General features: G+C 39.4%; 1 protein-coding gene across 5 annotated transcripts in view; it reads left to right on the forward strand.

Moving 5' to 3' along the window:
• Pls1 (plastin 1) overlaps positions 1 to 24,910 on the forward strand; it is a 117,434-nt gene that overhangs the window by 22,186 nt on the left and 70,338 nt on the right. The window contains exon 1 of one of the 5 annotated variants that reach the window (XM_040269910.2): positions 9,140 to 9,275. The exons of the other annotated variants lie outside the window; for them this stretch is intronic. The gene's annotated coding sequence lies outside the window, so the exon portion shown is untranslated. Of the gene's footprint in view, positions 1 to 9,139; positions 9,276 to 24,910 lie in introns of those variants that run through there. 5 annotated transcript variants of the gene reach the window in all.

Below are 24,910 nucleotides of genomic sequence, written 5' to 3' on the forward strand. Positions count from 1 at the left end.
GAGCAGCCCTAGTTGTTTTGCAGAGAGAGGCCAAGGTCAGTATCATCATAGGTCCTCCTCCAGTCTTGTCAGTCACATGCATCTGATAGGGTATGGAAGCAACCATTGTTGATGGTGCCACAGCTGGTGCCACAGTTGTGCTGTTGCTTTCTGCTGTTGCTAAGCAGGTGAGTGTCTGGGAGCAGGACTTTGGACTCTGTCCTCCCAGCCATGACTACTTGGGGATGGGTCATCATCTGGGGTTGTTATCCCTCCTGTTCTTTAAGTAGAAGTATCTGCCAAAGTTCAAGCAGGACTAAGTCATATTGGGGGCAAGGTGCAATCCCTCTAATCAGGCTGGAGTGTAACTTAGTGGCAGAATACTTACCCAGGGTGCTTCATGTGCTGGATTCCCAGGACATTTCCCAGTTCTGCAAAGGAAGGAGAGAAGAGAAGAAAAGCAATCCAGATAAATAAATAAAGTACAAACCAACTAAAGAAAAACCCCAACAGCAACACCATCAACTGAAAAGAAAGAGGAAAATAATAGAGAATTAAAAAAAAAAAGTTTAAAAAAACAAGCCAAAGGAGAAAAGTAAAACAAATGAGAAAAAGGAGAAAAGTAAATTAAAAAAAAAAGAGAGAAAAGAGGGAAAACCAAACAAACATGAAATAGCAACATCAAAAAATGTATTAGTAGCCAGGCACAGTGGCTTATCCCTGTAATCCCAGTGACTTGGTAGGCTGAGGCAGGAGGATCACAAATTTGAGGCCAACCTCAGCAAATTAGAGAGGCTCTAAGCAACTTGAGATCTTGTCTCAAAACAAAAAAATAAAAAGGGTTGGCTCAGTGGATAAGTGCTTTTGGGTTTAGTCCCCGGTGCTAAGACAAAAAAAAACAACAACAACAAAAAAAAAAAACCAAAAAATGTATTAATAAAAAATAAAATCTTCAACACTGAGGCGCTTCAGTGAGCTGGCAAGTCTGGAAACTTAGAGCCTGGGCTGAGCAGAGCTTCTCTTCCTGTCTTCTTGGACCCAGCAAATCCTGGAGTTACTCATCCTCTCTCTGCTTTCCTCTGTGGTGCCCTCCAGGTGGCTGTCCAGTGATTTGTGGCTGGACTCAGTTGGAATCTCAGCAGCTTCCTGTGCAGGACATAGGCTGGGGCAGAATGCAGAGCTCCCTAGAGCACGTCCTCTCTGCAGCTGTTTCAGTCATCCCAGGAGCAGGTAGATGCCCATGTCACGGCCGTCAGGGTGTGGAATTCTTCAGAGCTGATCTCTGGAGCCGCACACTTGGGGAGCAGGGTTAACACCTGTTCTCGGCATGTCCCCGAGTGTCCCAGAGAGCAGAGAGGGGCTGTGGACTCTTAAAGATCTCTGCTGTGGAGGTCAGGGGTGGTATCCCATGATGACCGCCTACTTTGTGACTGCTTGCTTCTCCAGGATCCAGGAGATTCCCAAGGGTGGTACCTTCCCTTCCCTCCAGCTCTGATTCCTAAGTTCGACGTGCACAAGCTGGCTCCCAGCTATAGCCCCACTTGTAATAGCAGCCTTTTTCAAAGGTGGTCCCCAGGCAGATAGCATCGATGCTACCTCAAAAGTTGTTAGAAATGGAGATTTTTGGTTTCCATTCTAGACCAATGGAATTGGAAACTCATGGATGGGAGCAGATGTCTGTCTTTTCACAAGCCCTCCCTTTGATTCTGTTGCAGTTGAAGTTTGAGAACCGCTGCTGTGGAGGTATGAGGTGCAGTGGATCCAGGTCTTCCTGGGGAGATAAATCAGTTCCCCTGCTTGGGACAGTGAGAAAGCTGTGTAGAGAAAGAGGCCAGGATGCTGCTTTCACAAGACCCTCATGAAACTATGCAGATGGGATCCTTTCCCAATAATAACCCTCCCCTGTGGTCTACAGGACAGTAGTCTGAGAAGGACTTTCTTCAAATGCCCCCTTTCTCATCTGCTAGTGTTTTCTGTCCTTTTCTGTAAATGATAAAGGAGAGAGAGAGAGAAAAAAAAAGAATGACAAAGGAATGGACATAACCTGGGAAAGAATGAAGACTAAAATCTTTTAGAAAGGAAATCATGAAGTAGGACTGCATTCCATCCAGCATCATTGTTTATACCCAATTGATCACTTATTTTTGTGTTTTGTTTTTTTTTCTTTTTTTTTTTCCCTCTGGTGTGAGGAATCAAACCCAGGGCCTCCTATATGCTAGGCAAACACTCTATCACTGAGCTACACCCCCCAGCCCTATTTTTGTGTTTCATTACAATTTTTGTATTCTCTGATTCATTTTTCTACAGGCCGTTCGACTGTGGTAGTGTCATTTGTCATAGCATCGGCTGCGCGATTTGCTTTTCCTATCTGTTCATTTTCATGTTATAGGACTGTGCTTATTGTTCGGTGACATGATTATTTATGTCCTTCATATTCAACTGGCAGCTGGAGTTATTTAATGTACTTTATAACCTTGAGCTAGTCAAGCAATTTCACTTTCAATAGTCTTCGAGTCAGAATAGAGGTCTGCCTGCTCAGTGGATAAAATAGCTTTAGAGATGGCAGGCAACTTTCAACCAACCTTGTAGTTGGTATTTCATATTCTCAGGTTAAAAAAAAATAAAGAATACATTTCCTAAATATTTTTGAGTAAGAAATACATTTTTGCTCCAGTTCAGGGATTTGGAATAAAATTAGGCCTCCTTGGGTATACATAGCCTCAAGGTGATCAGGATAGCTCCCCTCACCCTACCCACTGCCAGAACACAACTTCTTGTAAACTTCTTGTAAACACTCTGAATTCCATGCAGTTTAGAATCGAAACTTGTTTCCGTTACATATTTAACCTTTCCAGATACTGTTACAGGAATGAAAAATGCTGAAGAATTCAAGCTGCCTCTGCATGTACTATTTTGCTCTAGAATTGGAGTGGTGTTGATAATCACAGTACCTGAACACTTTGTTCCAAGAGCTGTGCTAAGTCGGTCCTAACCACATTGTAGGTAGTTACGTCTTCCATTCCTTTTATACAGAAGAGAACACTGAGACACAGAGAACTTAGCTGATTTGCCCAAAACATTCCATCATCAGGAGACCACAGCAGATTCAAGTCTGCTGATGTCAAAGCTGGGTCCTTAACAATTTAGTCTGACAGATGCGCTAGTAACCAGGCCAACTCCTACGAAGAATTGGGTTTTGATTCTTGGTCAGAATAGCAGAGGTCTCAGGGGATTGGTGGAAGATGAGTGTGTTTCAGTAGTATTAGCCATTCAGAAATTCTAAATTTTGATCCTATTCAGATTCCCGGGTCCTACCCTGAAAATTCTGAATGAGAATCTTTGGAGTTGAGGAATCTATAAGATAGCTCTACAGGTTGATCTTAGTAATGCTAATGAGCACTGTGCCTAATTGCTGGGTAGCATTTCACATCTACTAAAATAAATTTCTGGGCCCTAGTCTCTTAGAAGGGCTGAGACAAAGATACTTGTGCTCCTCATTACTGGCAGAATCTTGTATACTCTAAATTTTTTGTGGTGGTTTTCTTTTTGAGCTACTAAACTAAAAATTTGCCTAATTTCTGATATGTTTGTATATGCAATGGAAGGGAAATTTTATTTAAGGAGAACTGTAAAGGCTACTTTGATCCTTTCCCAAAACATACTCTGCCTGCTCCCATTGCATCTTTCCAGGGATAGCTGTTCTGTTTTATTGGGCAATCCAAAGCCAAGGTGATGAGAACATTCTGTTCTGGAATGCAACTGTCTGAGTTTGTGTTAGCTTTCTTTCTTTCTTTTTTTTCTATATATTTATTTTTTAGAAGTAGTTGCATACAATACCTTAATTTTGTTTGTTTATTTTTATGTGGTGCTGAAGATCACACTAAGGGCCTCAAACATGCCAGATGAGTGCTCTACTGCTGAGCCACAATCCCAGCCCCTTGTGTTAGCTTTCTATTGCTCCCATAACAATTACTACAAATCCAGCAACTTAAACAACATAAATTTGTTATCGTCCAGTTCTGAAGATTGGAAGCCTGACGTAGGTCTCACCAAAGGAGTCAGCCGATCTGGCAAGACTGCACTCAGTCCTGGAGGCTCTAGGGAAGGATGTTATTTTTGGCTTGCTTGGGTGGTTGGTGGTAGTCACTTCCTGTGGTGATAGGCCTGAGGTCCCTTTTCTGAATGGATGTCAGCTGAAGGCCATTCCCAGCTTCTGGAAGCCACCTGTATTCTTATTAATGTGCACCCCCCCCTGCCTTTTTCCCCATCTTCAAGGATAGGAACAGTGGGTCCAGGCCCCCTCACACTTTGAAACCCTCTTCCTCCTTCCCCTCCTCCTCCTGTTTCTTCCCTTTGATTCAGCAAGAAAAGCTTCTCTGCTTTTAAGGACTCATGTGATTAGGTTGATAATCCAGGATAATCTGCTCCATCCCAAGGCCCATACCCTTAATCAACATCCTCAAAAACCCTTTTGTCGTTTAAAGTACCCTATTTATAGGTCCTGGGAGTTAGAGTCTAGACATCTTTGGGGGATATTTTCCTGCCTGTCGTATTGTGTGCTTTTGTTGACAGGACAGCAGGCGTTATTACTGCCAGCCTGGCTACAAGCATTCAGATCAATATACCTGAGAAAACGGGATTTAGCTGGGTGTTGTTCTAAATGAAAATCATTTCAGGTGGAAGGAGACCCTCATTGTTATACAAAATTACATATAAGAGGTTGTGAGGGGAATGGGAAAAAAAATAAGGAGAGAAATGAATTACAGTAGATGGGGTAGAGAGAGAATATGGGAGGGAAGGGGAGAGGGGGGATAGTAGAGGATAGGAAAGGTAGCAGAATACAACAGTTACTATTATGGCATTATGTAAAAATGTGGATGTGTAACCGATGTGATTCTGCAATCTTTGTAATGTTTTGAATAACCAATAAAAAAAAATCATTTCAGGGCCAGATTTCAAAGCCAAGTTTAGCTTCAGGACTCTTGCCATCCAGCAGACCTGTGTATGCATCAACCCTTGCTTTTGTGCGTAGGAAACGGAGGGAATTTACTTGGTGCCTGCTTCAGGAAATAAAAAAATGGCTGTGTGATAGGCCCCCGCAGGCAGCCAGCTTCTTGGCTCTGCTCACTCGTGGCCTGCCATGTGCTCCTGGCTTCCGCACCTTCATTCCTACCCTCTGTGTACTCCCATAATAATTCATATTTATGGCAAGCTTTGACACCCACTTATTTTAGGAAACATTTCCCACGATGCTAAAAGTATGGCATCTACTCATTTTTTTTTCCGATAGTTAAATTAAAATAAATTGAATCCTTGGCATCTGGCTCTTTCTGAGTTCTCTGTAATCTCTTCCTTCATAAACCTGTGAAGTGTTAGAGAAGCCCCTGCAGCATCCTGGACATAATAGTTACTCAGTAACCACTAATGGAATTACTAAATTGAGGAAATAGATTATATTATCAATACACCAGAATTTGAAAAATATATGTATTTGTTTCCTCTTAAAAGATTGCTAAGAATGTCTAATGTATGTGAGTAAAACTGGGAATGTTAGAGATGAACTTTCCAGTTCATATTTTACTGAATATTATGTGAATTCATATTTGGTCAGATTACCTAGTATTTGGGGGGCAAGGGAATGGACTTCTTTTTTTTCTTTCCATTTCAAACCTTTAATTGACTTAGGCTCTATATGCAGGAAAAAAAATACAGTTTGTAAAAATTCATTAAATCATATATTTAATATATTTACAATACTTTTTTTTTTTGGTACTGGGAATTGAACCCCGGGGGTGCTTAACAAATGAGACATATCCTCAGCCCTGTTTTATGTTTTATTTAGAGACAGAGTCTCCCTGGGTTGGTTAGGGCCTTGCTAAATTGCTGAGACTGGTTTTGAACTTGTGATCCTCCTGCCTCAGCCTCCTGAACTGCTGGGATTATGGGCATGCACTATCATGCCCAGCTGGCAATACAAATTTCCAATTAAGTGTATATGAGTTTGCAGCTGGCCTGAGGATGCATTTAAACATGAAACAGAGCATTATTTTCCAATTGTTTTTGCTTTATCAAATAGTTTGAGTTACATATACAACTTTAACTCCAGGTTTGTTTTCTAATACTTTCTAATACTTATTGAGTTCCTGTGATCATTCAAAATGCTTTCACCTCAAATATCCAAAGGTTGTTATAACTACACCATACACCATGCTCTTGGTCCTGATCAATGACTTGGCACCATGTTACTCTCTACGTAGTTGTTGTTTTTGAGGTGGTGTCTTGCTGTATTGACCAGGCTGATCTTGAACTTCCAGGCTCAAGTGACCTTCCTACTTCATCCTCCTAAGTAGCTGGGACTATAGGCACTTGCCACCAGGCCCAGTTCTTCATCATATTTTTAATTGAGATCAAATCTGCATATTTTCTCTAGAATTTTGGTTGAGGCTCATAGTTTCTGTCATAAACACAACTGGCTGCCCCACAGTGCACACTTTACTTATCCACCATACCCCTATACAACAAGGTAGAAATTCATATAACGAAATAGATAAAATATTATAGAAATTAGATTCAGGGCTATAATGTCCTCCTTTGCCCATCCAGTTTCTCTGTTCAAGGATGTTTGCTGAAGCATTATTTCTAGGAACACATCCATTGGAAACTGGCTTAGTTACCAACTTGAGTGCTTTAGTTATGGTAGAGTTATAATTCTACTATGAAGCATGAAAGTAATGTTTTCAAAAAATATCTCATGAAATACCAAATTTCTTAATCATGGTAGGTAAAACATAGCAAATACCAACTGTGTTAAAAAAAAAAAGTATACCCAGGTGCATACAGCAAAGATGGGAAGTTTATAACATAACTAGCTCTGGTTATTTCTGAATAGTATGCTTCAGAGCGATTTTAATTTTATAATCTTTTCATTTTGTATATTTTCAAAAATCAGAAAATAATCATGCAGGATCCATATTTAGAAAGGACTACCTAGGGCAGATAAATTGACCTTTTTTTTTTTTTCCTATGAAGAAAAGTCCTTGGGGAAATCAGACACAGATAATCCATGTTTTCTCTGGGAGGTTAGCAGGGTTCCCCACAATAGCAGCAGGATGACAGACATCCGTGAATGGTCTTCTTGAAATAATAAAATTTTCAATGCAAGAAGTCAATGCTATGGTTTGGACCTGGAATGTCCTGTCTTTGGAGGACATGTCAAAAGCATGGTGCTCGATGTAACAAAGTTCAGGGATGAGGCTTTTAGGTGATGCTTGGATCATGAGAGTTCTGACCTCATGGATCAGACCTGATCCAGGCGTGGACCATGAAGCTCTGACCACCATTGAAAGCTGAATGGACTCCTGAGACCCTGGCGCCTAGTTGGGGCAGTAGATTACTGGGGTCATGCCCTGGAAGGGTTTTCTTTTGCCACACCCTTCTGCTATGGTCTCCTGCCTCACCTCAGGCCCAGAGAAATGGAGCCAGCTGACCATGGTCTGAACCTCTGCAACCATGAGCCAAAATAAACTTCCCCCCCTCTAATTTGTTCTTACTGGGTATTTTGGTCATAACGATGAAAAGCTGTCACCTCTTCCTCTGTACTCCCAAAATATACTTTGAACCTTTGTTGAAGAAGGCCCAGTAAAGAGAACCTCAGGTCTGGTGTGGTGGTACACGCCTGTAGTCCCAGCTTTTAAGAAGACTGAGACAGGACAATTGTAGTTTTGAAATTTGGCAATTTAGTGAGATCTTGTCTCACAGCAAAATAATTTCTTTTAAAAAGGCCTAAGATGTGGCCATGGTAGAGCACTTGCCTAGCAGACGTGAGGCACTGGGTTCCATCCCCGGCACCACATACAAATAAACAAATAAAATGATATTTAAAAAAAAGGCTCAAGATATAGCTCAGTGGGAAAGTGCTTGCCTAGCATGTTTAATGCCCTGCAATCCCAGGTACTGCGAACAAAACAAAAACAAAAAAGTCCTATAAATGAACAAAACACCCTCAGTGTTCCAGAGTTCATCTGGATTGACTCTGAACCACACAGACAGAATATTTTTCCTTATATTTATGCCTAACTTGTTTCGTGGTAAAGTTCCTAAGTCTACCAGCTTGTGGCCATATGGAGCAAGAGTAAGCCTTTAAATAGTTAAGCACTTGTGTGTATTTTTAGCATTCATCGAGGTATAATACAAGCATAATGCACTGCCCTATATAAAGTGGACAGTTAGCTGTGCTTTGACAGGTGTGTACACCCATAGGATGTCACTCCTAATAGCCGGTGGTGACATGTCCCTTTGCCTGCCAATCCTCCCTTTGCTTCTGTCCTAGAAGACCACAGGTCTGCTGCCTGTTACCATGGATCATTTGTGTTTTCTAGGATTTTTTGTAAATGGAATCTCATGTACTTTGGGCTTTCAATTGACTCATAAGATCAAAGCCCTTAACTTTTTCTTTCACTTTCTGAAACAGTTTTATAATTCATTCTTTACTTTTATGGAGGCATCATAAAGGATGTTTCAGACTTCCTCTTCAGATGTTTAACCACTCAGTGAACATGGATTATGGTGTTTACAAGTGAACTTGTTCTTGACTCACTTAGAAAGTAGAATTGCACTCTCACCCTTGAGGTACTTTTTAACTTTAATACTGTGTAATTAATTCTATCTAAGGTTTCCAGTTACTATTCAAAGGTAATTTTCTTATATTTTCTTGAAATTAGTCTAAGCACAGGATTTTGTTTCATTTTTTAGTTTAACATTGTTTTCTAAATCTAGGAGTCACAATGTATGCTTGATTGCTTAGTGGTTCTTCAGTTGGTGAAAATAATGTTACTATTATAAAACTAAAGAAGCAAAATAATATTTATAAAAAAATAATATGAGAGGTCATATGGCAGTCTCAAATTCATAGGGAGAAAACCTAGTTGAATAGAGTCTTCAGAGATAAAGTGAGTACAGGAATGCATTTTAAGCATCTGAGCTGTACTCAAATAGAAATGGTGACAACATCTACATTTTTGCCTCGTGAGTTGTCTTTTTTTTTTTTTTTTATAGTTCCAAACCACACCCTTGTTGCAGGTTGGCCTTTCTACTGAGACCAAGTTCTTTAGAGATTAAAATCTGTAGTAGTAGGCAGAACACCTCAGTGTGGGGTTAGTTGCCTGTTTTCTTTGGTCAAACACTGACTTTTTCCATAGAGGAGTATCAGAAGCAAGGAACAACTAAGGGAGGCTGAATTTTAAATTTCTCAGTTTGTTTTTCTGGACCTTCAAACCTCAGGTGATCAGCAGAAGCAGGTATGCAGATCTTTCCTTAGTAGTCAGTAGTGATTATATTCTCAGATCCTACTGCTGCTTTTTCAAAAAGTGGTTAATTGAGTTAAAATGCTTCACAGTATTTCTTTTTGAGTATTTTCTGGCTTTGAGATTTGAAGTGGCTTTGCATAATCAATACAAACCTTGGTGTGATTGTCATGTAATTCTTAATTCTCTCTTCACTCTTTTGGACATTATTTCTTCTGTAATAGTACCATTTGTTAGATAATGAAGGACTATTTTGGTGTATGCAAAGTTGGATTATGTTAAATTCGTAATTCTTGGTTTGGATTTAATTTTACTTTTAGAAATGGATGTAAAATATTTGTAAAATTCTGTAGTGACTGAATATGCTCTTTCTGGGCCAATCCAGAGTGAACCTGCATTATTGCTGTAAGCCTGATGCTTTCAGTCTGATGAAACAGCTCTTCCAGTTTATAGTTTAATTATTGATAATCAAACTTCCCTTTTCCTAAGGAGATTCCACAGATATGTCAAACAAATGACCATAGAGAGCATCTCTAGTTCTAAGATGTGACAAGGTTTTGCCTGAGTGCATGGAGAGTAAAGCAGATATCTAAATCAATTGAAGAGAATTCTCTGTTGTTATTTTTGCTCTTCTACATTTTTAAGAACCAGGAGATAGTATCCTGGCTTAGAAGATTTTTTTTTTTCCCCACCATTTTATTGATTTGGGGAAGGGACCTACGACGTTTAGAGTTTCCTCCTCTACAGTGTACACGTAAGCAGCTCACCTTTCACTTTGAGCATTTTTAATGGTTTCTGAGGTTGGTTGAAAAGCTATTTGTCTTTACCTTCCACAGCCCTGGAAGGCGTGGGAATCTGTCTTTACGTCTTTTCTTGGTAAAGCAGAAAATGAATAGTTCCCAGCCCATGTAAAGCTGAGAAGGTCTTGAATGATACATGTCGAGGAAACTTGGATACTGATACTACTGGCAATTTGAATAGATCTTAGTGCCAAAGAATTAAAGACTTGAGGTTTTTTTTTTTAATAGCCACTTTTTAAAAGTTCTGTATGTTTTATTTGTGCAGTGACCTGAATTCTCAAACCTGAGTAGAAAGTTGGGACTTACCTGTTTTGCTTTGTGAACCATTTAAATTTATTTGTTGTAAAATAGGCTCTTCTTAGAGAAACCAACACATGTGTCTAGTTTATTTTGTATGGTGAACACGATGGAAAGAAAAAAATATAATATAGTTAAAAAAAAAAAAACCAAACACTTCCCTTAGTGGCTTTTCTAGGCACCAGGATTGCCTCTCCTATATTATGCCTTGAGTCCAACAAAGGCTCCTTTGGTGCCTTTCATAATGAGCCAGCCAATTGCTCAATTGCGTTCTTGTGGAGGAAGGGATAGCGTTCCTTTATGATCCCCAGTTTAGATCAGCTTACCACCCAAAGCATGATATTTGATTACCCTTATTATGTTACTTTGCATAGCTACAAATGTTATTAATGGTGTGGCCTTATCTAGCCATTAAAAAAGTCCAGGTCCTTCAACTTACAGTGCTGTAAAAGGTTCTGTTGCTAAGGATCCTGGTAACAGGAGCCTGTAGAGGATGGGGCAGCACTGGGGTTAAGTATGCCCTGTGAATGCAAATACCTTCAACTCTCGAATGTTCCACTGAGTGCTGGCCTGTTATTTTTCTTTTTTCCTCTTTTAAGTACTGATTTTTAATTTCTAAAGTTCAATATTTCTGGGCCTCAATTGCTTTAAGAATTATAAGCTTACTGGCTACCGATCACATTCTTCTGTTAGAATTGAGGTTTCCATTTTTCTCTTTCCTAGCAAATGTTTCCAATGTGAAGTTCTGTCTTAGAGGACAGATGAGGTGCTGTCATAACCACTAGAAGCAAATGGTGGAAGAATTCTTAATTCCTGGACCTAATCTAGCAGAGGTGGGAGCTGGGTTTTCTCTGGCTCTGCAACTCTGTCTCAATGGCCCCTGGGCTTTTTAAAATGTGTTTCTCCTTCATCAGTAAAAAAGCATGTATCCAAATTATAGGTTGAACTTCCTGAATCTGAGAATCCAAAATCTGAAATGTTCCAGATTTCATTCATATTAGGCAAGTGCTCTACCATCAAACTACATTCCCAGACCAAAAAAAAAAAATCCAAAACTTTTTGACTGTGTCAATCACATACTAAAGCATACTAAAAATATTGTGTCACATTACCTTTAGGCTATGGGTATGCTGTGTATATGAAGCACAAAACAATTTCATGCTTAGGGATTGGATAGTTATAGCTCAGTGATAGAGCACTTGTCTAGCATGTGTGAGGCATTTGGTTTGATCCTTAGCACCACATAAAAATAAATAAATAAATAAAGGTATGGTGTCCATCTACAACTAAAAAAAAAAAAAACAAATTTCATGTTTAGGTTTGGCTCCCACCATGGCTGGGATTAAAGGTCTGGCTGCTCGCCACTTAAAGACCAATATTTGGGAGACAGGAGTTGGCAGGAAGGAATCAGGTTTATTCAAGGACTAGTGATCTTGAGAAGATAGAGGAGCTGTCACCAAAGCTCTATCTTTGGGAGCTCAAGAGTGGAAGGGGCTTTTAAGAGGTTCTAATGTAAAGGAGGTGTGGTGAGCTGTGGATAGGAAGGCTTCTGGCTGAGCAGGGTCCTCCTTCCAGGTGGGTGTCTCCTCTTCTCTAGCCAAGCATTGCAGTGGACTGGTTTCAGGAGGCTAGTTCTTGTGCTTTCTTTTCACACAGACACATTACTTTTCAGCAAGTTAATTGACATGTTTGTGTTAGTTGATGCACATAGCTGAAGACTAAGGAGGGACAAAGGTCACCAGTTGTTCTGGGTTCTATAAATGTAAAGATAGATCATTCAACAATTAATCTCTTTTTTAAAAAAAAATTAGTTATAGATGGACATATTTTTATTTTTATGTGGTGCTGAGGATCGAACCCAGTGACTCACATGTGCCAGGCAAGAACTCTGCCACTGACCCATAACCCAGTCCCAGCTGTTAACCTTTTAATCTTTTAGGTGGGGTCCCTCTTTAGAATTTAGATTGCCAGGCAAAAAGGAGGGACATAAAAGGATTAGGCAGGGGAGGTGAAAATCATTTTGCCCTGGACAGCTTCCAAAGCCACTGCCTGTCATACCAGACCCTAGCTGTCTCATTATGTTGATGCAAATAATCTAAAATAAAAAATAAATGCAAAATCTGAAACACTTCTGGGCCCAAGCATTTCAGGTAAGGGATATCAACCTGCATATATGTTAATTTATTGTTATATTCGTGTTCCACTTACTGTATGTGTTACATGTACTAGAGCATATATAAGAATTAATTTAAATGAATATGATTTTTTAAATGCAATATTAATTGGAAGGATATCTCCTGGTGAAGTCTACACACAGGGTGCTATTTATTGTTAATGACTATGAAGGCAAAACTATATTTTATATCATTTTGATAATTTTGCAATTTTATTGTTAATTTGTTTATAGTTTGTTTTCTAAGGTAGCTGGTTAAGATGCATACTAGGATTCGAGGTGTCACCTATTCTGTTTACTTATGTTTATAGGATTAGTGCTTTTTTTTTAGTTTGTATTTTTTTCAAGCATCTTTTAAAGCTACTTGTCCATTTAGTAGGTTTGATAACAATCAGATTATATAATCCATGAATCCTGTCAACAGACAAACCATGGAACATCACAAATGTTGAACATGTACTCCAAGGAATTACTGAAGAGCAGGAATGATGGCCTGCTATCCAGCCTCTCCCTCTGTGGGTGTCCTGTCCTCTCCTGGCGTATCCCTTTAACTGTTTGGTGTCACCTCAATAATACTGAAAATACATGTTAAATATTTGTAAAGCTAATTTTGTTCCATTTTTAATTTTAAAAATAAACATAAGATGCTCTAGTATTTATTTCTTGTACTGCAGTGGCAGAGACTTTTGTTCTTGGTGACTCTAGTCTTCTGAGGAGACAAGGCTGCGGCCTGAGTTTTCTCATCTGTAAAAAAGGGGAAGTTGGACTAGATGCTTTTAAGGTGGTTGTTTGTTTTTTGTTTGGGGGGAGTTATGAGATTTTTCTACCCATGATAGATTTGTACCTTGTTTTGGACTGATCAATGCCTGTTAACTCATCCTCATTAGTAACACTCACGGCTTAGAAGTTGTTTGGAGTTTGGTTCAGTAGTATGACAGGCTTATTGGGATTTGCTTTTGAAATCAAGATTTTGAAAATATTGGTTACGCCATAATCAGAACTGTCTAAAAGCCTTCTTTCTCTTCACAGTCACTCGGCTGAACCATGGCCCTCGCAGGGGAATCTTTGTCAGACTCCATGTTTGAATGTTCTCTTTTTTTCCTCCTGTGGAATTGTTTGTTCATCAGTGGACTTGAATCATGGTTGTATGTGTAATTTTGCCTTTTGTGAGGCCCAGCTGTTGATGACCAAGTCTTATGCTAGCAAGTCTTGCTGATTGTTTTTCACTAAAAAGGTTGAATTTTGTTGAGAATAGGGAGAACATGTACTCCAAGAAATTACTGAAGACATCTTTTTTTTCCCCAAGGAAAGAGTTTAGAATCCCTGCAGCTGGAGTGGCCAGCCCCAAGCCCCTGGACCTCTATGAAGTCCACAGTGGGCATGTGGGTGGCCTGTGTGGTTTGGACACTACCTGAGATCATGGGTGAGAATCAGATCTATGTGCAGTTTTCTGAGTAGGGTCCATTGCCTTTTATCAAAAAGGTTAAAAATTAAAAAACCTTTACGAATCAGTGCTGTAGGGGAAATGTAAGCATTTCAGATAGAACCTTCTGTTCACCTAAATTGATGTTTAATTTCCAACCTCATTTTTGTCCTGTTCATATGTGTTCTGCTGTCCACGGCATCTTATGACCTTACTATGAAAGTCTGTAGTGGATTAACAGTACTGAATATGTTGGATCCGTTATGCTTTATTTCCACAGATTTAGGTACTCATAACAGTGTCTTCTGAATAGTAACAATCTCTTCAAAATTATTACTTAATTCTTGTTGAATATAGTAAATAGCACTTTCATTCTTAGAAAAAAAGGGGAAATTGGAGGTTCAATTAGAATTGAGAAAGTGAAAAGAACCATGTGCAGAATTGTTTTGTACGCCTCTATACTGAGTCATCTAATTTCAGCCTCTACATAAAAAGGCTCAGATCTCTCTCTTGAATATCCTGTAGAAAGACGATTCCCTGGCTCCCCCGAGAACCTCTTTCATGGATTCATTGCTCTTGATGGATGATTGAGGAGTGAATGTAGTGACCGGGGACGTGGCTCAGTGGTAGAGATCTTGCTTAGCATGCTCAAGGCCCTGGGGTGCCCGCAACACTGCAAAGAAAAGAGAAAAAAGAAGCAAGTTTGTCATATTGAAAGGTACCTGGGACTGGGACTAAGGCACACAGAAAATAGTACCAGTGTTGACACTTATCAGCAGATGACCAAGGCTGTGCAGGCTGACCTCTCTGAGTCTGTCTCCTTATATGCAAGTAATAGGAATAAGAATGGGTTAAGTAACAGAACTGCAGAAATTGTGCATGTGTGTTTGTGTGTATAATAGTTTATGTAGTAGGATAGTATTATTTTATTCCTCTTGCTTATATGTGTATGTATTGTATTATGTTCAGTTCTGCTTAACCTAATGTGTTGATGTGAAAGTCAGGTACAATAACTCATGTAAAAGCACTTTATAATTGAGAAGGCACTTAAACTTGAGACTTCATTTCTCTTAATAGCAAATTTATTTTTTTCTTTCACAGTTTATATTGTTATTTCTCATTAAGAGTTAAATCTCAAGTGAATTTGCCCTGAGACATTCCAACTCACTGAAGGGACAGACATACTGAAGGGGAAATAATAAATCACATTAAAACACACACACACAAAAATTGGGCCAGCCAGTTAATGTTATTTTAAAACACTGATTTAACTAAGGTATTGTAAGATTGCAAAAATTTTATAGGGTCAGACTCATTCTGTAAACAGAATGACTAAATTCTCATGGCAGGCCCAGAGGAGAAGCTTCCTGGGCCTGCCCTTTTATGGAATAGTGGAAACTGGGACTCTGACACCGTCATCTGATTTATATGACCCCAGTGCTGAATGGTATTGGGGAGAGTTGGTTAACCTTGGAGAGCTAAAAATAGAGGTAACAACTACTACTTTGGGAAGTTGTTTTTAGAATTTGAAATAATCTATATATGAGTGGCACATATTCAGAAGAATTCTGGTCATGTGCGTAGCAAACTATCTGGAGTTGTGGGAAAGAACCATCTAGAAAGACTGGAAGGAACATGGTTGGCATTCACACCAGAACAGGAAAGATGCCTCTTCCCACCAACCAGACTGACAGCAAAAGTAGTAATGTACAGGTTATTAGGTAGAGTCCTCGGAAACATCAACCTCAGCACTGTAGAAATGCTGGACTTAAATGCCAGTAACACTTCCTCTGTGGTGGAAGTAAAAAATGCAGCCAGACGTTGCCACAAGTCCTCTTCCCCTCTGGTTCTGCCGAACAAAACTTACAAGGAATATTCCAAAGGATAAAATCCTTTGAGTAATTTAACATGTCTCAGAACAAAGATCAAGAATAGGGCATTATTTTAAGCTGAGTATAGTGGTGTGTACCTATAGTCCCAGTAACTTGGGAGGTGGAGGAAGGAAGATCTCAAGTTCAAGGCCAGCCTCAGCAAATTAGCAAGGTCCTAAGCAACTTAGTGAGACCCTGTCTCAAATAAGAAGGGCTGGGCATGTAGCTCAGTGGTAAAGGGTCCCTAGGTTCAATCCCCAGTAACAACAACAACAACAACAACAACAACAAGTTTTATTTTATAGGACATATTTGAAAAATTGCAAATATGAAAGAATATTCCAAATTCATATAGAATCTGAAGGGATTTTGAGTAACAAAAATGATCTTGAGGAAAAAGAAGAAAGTCATCTCCCACTTCCTCATTTGCTCAATATCATAAGAGAAATACAAATAAAAACTATCATTACATTACCTCATGCCAGTTGGATGGCCACTCAAATGAACAGAAAATAACAACTGTTGATGAGGGTGCAGATAAACTGGAACTCTTGTGAACTTTTGCTGGGAGTGTAAAATAGTGAAGGCACTATAGAAAAGAGTGGAAATTCCTCAAAAAATTAGAATTACCACATGATCCAATAATCTCACTTCTGGGCAAACATCCAAAAAAATTTAAAGTAGGATTTTTGAGGAGAGATTTGTACACCCATGTGCTGAGAGCCATAGCTGAGTAGGAATGACATGACGCATGGCATTTTTGGTTGAAAGGTGACCCCAGCAAGCCATTGAGATGATGATGATTATGTTAAGATGTGCATTCAATCAGATATTAGACCCCTGCTGTCCACCTCGGCCAGCTACTTTGGAGTTCTTGCAGGGATTCCTGGAGAGTTCCCATTGGTTGGGGAAATGTGGATAGGAGGAATTTCCGGAGGAGGGATTTTCGGTTGGTGTGGTGTGTCCCAGGAGAAGGCCGCCGTGCGTGGTGTTCGCGGGAGTTTTTGGAAATAAAGTTTGTTCCTACCTGAGTGGCTCGTGATTTTGTGCCTAGCCAGACTGCGGCACCCATGTTCATTGCAGTGTTTTTCACAATAGCCAAGAGGTGGAATCAACCCAAATATTCATCAACAGATGAATGGATAAAGAAAAAGTGGTATATACACATATAGAATATTACAGAGCCTTTTAAAAGGAAATCTTGTCATATGCTACAATATAGACAAACCTGAAGGACATTATGTTAAACAAAATAAGCCTGGCACAAAAGGACAAATACTGAATGAGTCTGCTCATATAAAATGTGTAGTCATATCATAGGAGGTAGATACCAAGGGCTAGCAGATGGGGCAGAGATTGGTATTTATGAATATAGAGTTTTACATTTGCAAGAGGAAAAATTCTAGAGATGAGTTACACAACAATATGAATATAAATTACTGAATTATAAGATGGTAAATTTAGTCTTAGGGTTAAAGTCAACTTTATAGTACCTGTTATCAAATAAAAAATTACCGGGCTGGGGATGTGGCTCAAGCGGTAGCGCGCTCGCCTGGCATGCGTGTGGCCTGGGTTCGATCCTCAGCACCACATACAAACAAAGATGTTGTGTCTGCTGAAAACTAAAAAAATAAATACTAAAAAAAAAAAAAATTAAAAAATAAATAAATAAATAAATAAAAAATTACCAGGCATGCAAACAAACAGAAAAATGTTACCCATAATGAGAGTGAGGAAAAAAGTTATCAAAACTGGCACAGAATTTTCAGATAGTGGCATTAAAAAATTTATTATTTATTATTCCATTTGCTTAAGAATTAAGTGTAGATATAGAAAGTATCTTAAAAGACAGTAGAATCTCTGGAGATAAAACTATAGCATCTGTGATAAAACAAAGAAACAAAAAACATTTGATGGGAATAAGTAGAGATTAGACATTGAAGACGAAAAGATTAGTGACTTTGAAGATACAGCAATAGGGATTATCCAAAAATGAAACAAAAGAAAAGAATTAAAAGGATCAGTAAATCCAAAGGGCAATGTCAAGTGATCTAATATACATGTACCTAAATTCCTTAAAGGAGAGGAGAGCAGAAGAAATATTTGAAAGACATTCCAAATTTAATGAAAACCACAACTAACAGATCCAAGAAACTCAATGAAACAAAAGATATGAGGAAAACTGTATCAAAGCACATCATAATGAAATTACTTTAAGCCAATTAAAAAGATAAATCCTAAGATAATCCATAGGGGAAAAAAAAGATGTATACAGAAGAAGGAAGGTAAAAATGATGTAGATGTCTTCTTGGAACAGTGCGGATGAAGCAACGGGAGAACATTATTAATGTAATGAAAGAAAAACAGTCAATCTAGAATTCCACACCCAACAAAAACATATTCCATTGCTTTTAGAAAGTAAGACTGAAACATAAAAACTGAAAGTACTCATTACTAATAGACTTATAATATTATAAGTAATGTTAAAGGGAGTACTTGAGGCAGAAGGCCTATGATACTGTATGAAAGTATAGACCTATTCAGAGGAATGAAGAGCATTAGAAATGGTGCTACATGGGTAACAGTACAAATTTTTTCTTATTTAAATCTCTTCATAAGATAATTAACTTTTTAAAAATTTAAATTTATTTCTTAACTGATAAAAACATAAATATTGTGTCTCTGTGGAGTACTATGTGATGTTTGATACTAAAAGATAATTTAAATGAAAATAATAAAATGTAGTATGGCATTTTTAACACATGTGAAATATATGATAATAATAGTATAAAGGCCAGGAGGGGGAAATGGAAGTCTAGGATGAGTATCCCTTATCTAAAATTCTTGGGACCAGAAATGTTTCAGATTTCATAGTTTTTCATATTTTGAAGTATTTGCATAGACTTTACCTGTTGAGCATTCTAACTTTATTGGTTGAAGGATTTTGGATTTTGGATTTTTAGTGTAGTGATGCTCAACCTGTAAATCACTGTAACTTTCTCATACTAGATGTAAGATGGATTAATATCATTTGAATATAAACCATAATGTTAAATGTGTATATTTATAAACCCTAAAGCAATTGATAAAATAACAAAGTTATAACTAAGAAGGCAAGAAAGGAGATAAATAGGAATTATAGATAATATTTGGGTACTCCAAAAGAAGAAGAAAAAAGGGAGAAATAAAACAAAGAATAGATAGGACAAATAAAAACAAAAACAGCAGAGCAGGATGAGAGACAATCAGTAATCACATTACTTAATCAGTAATCACATTTAAAAAATTAGAAACAGAATTATCATATGATCCAGTAATTTCACTTTGAAGGTTAATTGTCAGCTGTGTGCAGTGGTATACATCTGTAGTCCCAATCACTAAGGAATCTGAGGCAGGAGGATTACTTGAGCTTGTGAGTTTGGCCTGTAGGTTGAGACTACAAAACATGGCAGAGTTTTGTTCTGTTTTTTTCATTTTTTGTTTTGGTGCTGGGATTGAACCCAGGTCCATTTTACCACTGAACTACATCCATAGCCTCTGTTCAGTCCCCAGTATTGGGGGATGAGGGGAGCTTAAGCATCTTAATCTCCTAAAAGAGTTCATAAATTAGTGCCTGGCCTTCACATGTGCTCTCCCATTTGATCAGGGACAACCATATACAATAGAAATTATTGCTTCTGGTATTAAATTGAAAACAAGAGGGGGGAAATACCTAACATTGCACAATGGTGATACTTCAGGGCTGGCAGAAATGTGCCTGCTTTGTGAATACTCTCAATCTGTAGCTAGACCGTCTGTCTCTCTGAGGCATATTGTTTTTGTCAATTTTGTGCTGCTGTGATCAAAGTTACCCAACAAGAACAACTTAGGGAAGGAAAAGTGTATTTTCATGGTTCTAGAGGTTTAGTCCAAGGTTGGCAGAGTTTATTTCTCTGAGTCCAAATGGAGACCGAACATCATGGCCATGGTGGGTGCCTCCAAGATCTCTTCTCAAAGGAATTTTTCCTTCTGTACCCTTGAGCCTGTGGTGCTGTGGTCTTGAAAATTCCTGAGATACCCTTGAGGCATCTTTTCTAGCCCTCTGTGCAAAGTACTTAGCATCTCTTTAGGGGCTGTAATCTGTACAACAAGCACAATATCCTTGGCCTCAGTTTTAGAGGCACTTTTCTGGCCAAACTGAAAGTTTTAAAAATACTTCAGCTCTACTTTCTGCTTGTAATCCTCTTGGCAAATCTGGTTTAAAACTGTCAGCATAACCCCTGCTACTGACTTAATGCTGTGCTGCCTTGAAATTTTCTCTGCCAGGTTAATTAGTCCATTGCCTTTAAGATCAGTGTCACACACAGTCTCAAGACATGGGAAAATGTGAACAACTTTTTTCATTATAAAATAAGTGGCTTCTAGTCCAATTCCCAGTAGACTCCTGGTTCTCTATGCAATCTCATGAGCATAGTCTGCATTCCCATCTGCATTCAGGTCTTCTGAGCTCCCATCAGAATTGCCCATTAAGCCTGCAAATTCCTCCTGCAAACCAGCTGCAAAGGCTTCTGGACCATGTGGTGTTTAGTAATCACAGCACCAACCCCACTTCTCAGTACCAATTTCTGTGTTGCTCAGCTTTGTGTCACTGTTGTTACCACAAGCTCCATCCTTAGGTTGTGAGAAAAAGGAAAATGAAGTTGTATTGCTGTGCTAGCAAAGGAGAAACATGGGGACTCCTTTCCCCGAGGCAGTGACTATCCCCATCAGGGGGAACAGGGTCCTCTGTCTGAGGTTGTAATTAACTTGTTAAGTTGGGAGACAGTCATTTCTTAGATTTTTCTCATGTCATCCCTGAAATCAGAATTACTTCATTTCCATGGTGGGTGTAGCCTCAGAAAGGTAATCCTGCTTCCCTCAAGATTAGGGCAGGGGTGAGATTAGGAAAGGGAGGGAGAGAGGAAGAGAAAGAAACCTGTTCTTCTAAAAATAAGTCGAAATGGCAGAGCAGCCAGTGCTATATTCAAAACATAAAGTGGACCACTGTTAATCTGTGACCAAATACCCAAGGAGAACAATTTAGGAAAGGAAAAGTTTATTTTGGCTCATGGTTCCAAAGGTTTTATCCAAGGTTGGCAGAGTCCATTGCTCTGGGCCCAAAGTGAGGCTGAACATCATGGCCAAAGGGTGTGGCAGAGGACGCTGCTTATCTCATGGCAGCTGGGTGGTGGAGGTGGGGAGGGGCCACAGGGTCACTGGCACACCCCCAGTGACCCACCTTCTCTAACCACATGCCACCTGAGTATAGTTACCACCCAGTTGGTCTATTCAAACAAGGATGAAATGTTGAGGTTATAGCTCTCAATTCCAGTTGTTTCACCTTTGAACCTTCCTGTCATAACTCAGGAGTACCTCATATTCAAATCACAGGACATACTTTCTTAATATTCATTTTGGAATTTAATGATACACTGTACATATTTTAAAACTTCTGGAAATGATGAATTTAGTTGTTTAAATAAGTATTATATGTCTTAAAATTATATGTCTTAAAATTTTGGTGTGTAAGGGCTGGAGATGTGGCTTAAGTGGTAGCGCGCTCGCCTGTCATGCGTGGGGCCCAGGTTCGATCCTCAGCACCACATACAAAGATGTTGTGTCCGCCGAAAATAAGTATTTAAAAAAAAAAAAACTTTGGTGTGTAACAAGCATTTATCTTTTTTTCTTTGTTTGGACTACAACGTAATGCTATCATTAGTCCCCATATAGTGGAAGCCTTCCCTGGGGTAAAACATGTTGCGTACAACTCAGTCACTGTTGGCTGAATTCAGTTGTATTCTTCAGGTAGCATCACAATGTGGGTATTGGCACAGAGTTTAGTATAGGGCTGTTGTTTCTGTTAGATTGGCGTCTGCTGAGACCTTGGTTTCTGCCTCCTGCCTGGGTGTGAGTGGCCCTTCCTGCTAGCATCTGCTCAGTGTCTGAGTTCCTACTAGGTCTGTGGTGACATGGCCTCCCTCCACTCAGACCCTGAATCCCCTTCAGGTTCACGTGGTGGTAGTAGTGGGATGGTGGAGGGCAGGGGTTGAGCTCGTAAAACAGGTGGGTACTCTTGTGGTTTGACTCTGTTTTACTTGAGATAATACTTGTTTCTCCCCAGTTCCCACTTCTCGAACACCTTCTGGATCATGGGAGGATGCCTTTTCCCATTTTCACAATTCTTTGCATTCTAACCACACCAGACAGACACCACTTAGGGATTTTCTGCTAAATTTTACTGATTATGCTCACACTAAATCGATGTTTGTTTAGCTTATTTTTTTTCTTACATACTCCCTACTAGTTTGTGATGCTAACACCAGAAGTAAAAATTCCTGATGCTCTTCATAGGGCTTAATGTAGGACTGGCTGTCTACTTAGTTCTTAATAAACATTGAATTAATAAGTGAATGACATTAAGCTTTTTTTTTTTTTTGATGGTACTGGGGATTGAACCCAGGTATGCTCTACCACTAAGTTACAACCTCAGCCCTTTTTATTTTATTTTGTGACAGAGTCTTGCCCATGTTGGCCTCAAACTTGTGATCCTCCTGCCTTGGCCTCCCAAGTACCTGGGATTACATGTGTGCACCACCATATCTGGCTTGAACTTAAACTTTTTGAGTGAAGGAAATAAATTTTTCTTTTCTATCTCCTGTAGTATTTAACACAGTATTGAATACTAAGTAGTCATATGTTATTTCCTTAATTGAATTGAGATTTATTTTATATTGCTAGTTCTGTATTTCTCATGTCCAAGAAAGCCTTGCAAAACTATGATTGATTGCTCATTTGAAAATGATTTAAGCTGTGGATTAAAACTGGCTGGAGGAGGGCTGGGGATGTGGCTCAAGCAGTAGCGCGCTTACGTGGCATGCGTGCGGCCCAGGTTCGATCCTCAGCACCACATACAAAAAAAGATGTGTGGCTGCCAAATACTAAAAAATAAGTATTAAAATTCTCTCTCTCTCTCTCTCTCTCTCTCTCTCTCTCTCTCTCTCTCCCTCTCTCTCCTCTCTCACTCTCTCTTTAAAAAAATATTGGCTGGAGGACTTTTATAGAATAAAGAAGATGAATGTGATTACATACATGATGTGTCAGAAATAGGGAACAATACAAGGGCAGAACCAGGAAACACCCTGTCAGCTGGGAGTGGTGGTGCACGCCTATTACCCAAAGTACTTGGGAGGTTGAGGCAGGAGGATTCCAAGACTGAGGTCAGCCTGGACAACTTAGCTAGACTTTGTAAAAATAAAAAGGACTGGGGATGTAGCTCAGTGGTAAGGTGCACCTGGGTTCAATCTCCAGTGTCTCCCCCCCAAAAAAACCCCCAAGAAAACCAAATCCCCCAAATCTTGTGATGTCTTGTTTAAGCAGATGTTAAAAACAAACAAAAATACAACCCAGTGGACAGGTGAATTTAATTCAGTTCTCCAAGACAAGGAAGAAAAGCTGGATTAAGCAGACAGACTAACCCTGAGTTTTTTGATAGGGTTTGAGGAACTTTCTGCTCTGAAGTCCATAAAACACATTTTCACTGAGCACTAAATTTGGGTAAGCAGTTTGTTAGATGCTTTAGGATTCAGAGGTGACTTGAATAAAATAAAGGTATTTCTATTTCCAAGGATGCGTTGTCCTTGTTGGGCCAAAAACAAGGTGTTGTCCACACACGTTAACCAGAAGGCTCAGTCAGTTCCTTTGGCATCCCTGAGGGGCACAGGTGTGCATTCAGGCTGAGGGATGTGGGGAAGGCTTTCTAAAGGAAATAATATCTGACCAGATCTGGAATGATTGCCTGGGATTTAAAAGGCTGAAAAAAGAATGAAGGTCTTCCAGGGAAAAGGTGAGTATAGAGCTTGGTGTTACGAAAAACCTGACATCTGTTAGGCCTGCTGATAGACTCAGTGTGTCTGGAGTGTGTGCATGGAGCTTGCGGCGGGAAGGTCTTTGAGGCTGTGGCTAGGTTGCAGGGGCGTTCGTGTGGTGCCAGTTGGATTTATGCTAGTAGGATATTAAGGTTTATCCCTGCCATTTTTCAAAAAGTTATTTTTAGGAATGTAAACTTCTTAAATGCAGGAAGTTTACATTCTTAAGTGCAGGAAGGGTTGAATGCAAAATTTCCTACCACTGAGCTACATCCCCAGCCCTTTAGTTTTTATTTTGAGATAGGATCTCACCCTGTTGCCCAAGCTGGCCTTCAACTTGCAATACTCCTGCCTCAACCTCCTGAGTGGCTAGAATTACAGGCATGTACCACCACGCCTGGCTATCCTTTTTTTTTTTTTTTTCTTTTTTTAATATACCTTTATTTATTTGTCTTTGTGCAGTGCTAAGGATCAAACTCAGTGCCTGACACATGCTAGGCAAGTGTTCTACAACTGAGCTATAACCCCAGCCATACATATACTGTTTTAAAAAAAAAATCTGGTTCATTATTTATGAATGAATTCCTTCTTTTATCTCTGAACATTTCAAACATATTTATTTCAAAGTCTCTTTCATGATTCCCAGTTTGAAACTATGTAGATGCTTTTCATGTTGATTCTTAAATGATCTGGAATTTTCGTTGAGCTCCTCTTCAGAGCCCGGCCTTTAGCTGGAGTCCAGGGTGGTCCCTAGGCAGTAGAGATTTTCCCATGAGGCCTTTGCCAGGTCTCTGTGGTGTCACTGGTTTCTTATGTTCTGGGTTTCTGTAGAGGAGGTAGTGTGAACTCAGGCCCCTGCTCACACCTAGGGCAGGTTTGGGGTTCTGATTTCTCATGGGCTTATTTTGCCCTGTTGTCCATAGTGAGCATCCCTCTTTATAAAGAGGACTGCCCTTTCCTGGTGTGGGGCTTTTTATCTTCCCACTGTGTTGGAGGCCTGAGGCCTCAGCTCCTCTCCCTGGAGGTGTGAATTTGGACTTGTTTTTGCTCATCTTCCCACTTCCTGTCTCCTGTTGGGGAATATCTTTTGCTTGCTCAAAATCAAATTCCTACTGAAAAATTAAAGATTTATATTTTATCCAACCTTATATGTAGGAAGCAGGTTGGAATTTAACATCACTG

The sequence above is a fragment of the Ictidomys tridecemlineatus genome, chromosome 3, assembly GCF_052094955.1.
Source record: "Ictidomys tridecemlineatus isolate mIctTri1 chromosome 3, mIctTri1.hap1, whole genome shotgun sequence".
In the NCBI taxonomy this organism is placed as follows: domain Eukaryota; kingdom Metazoa; phylum Chordata; class Mammalia; order Rodentia; family Sciuridae; genus Ictidomys; species Ictidomys tridecemlineatus.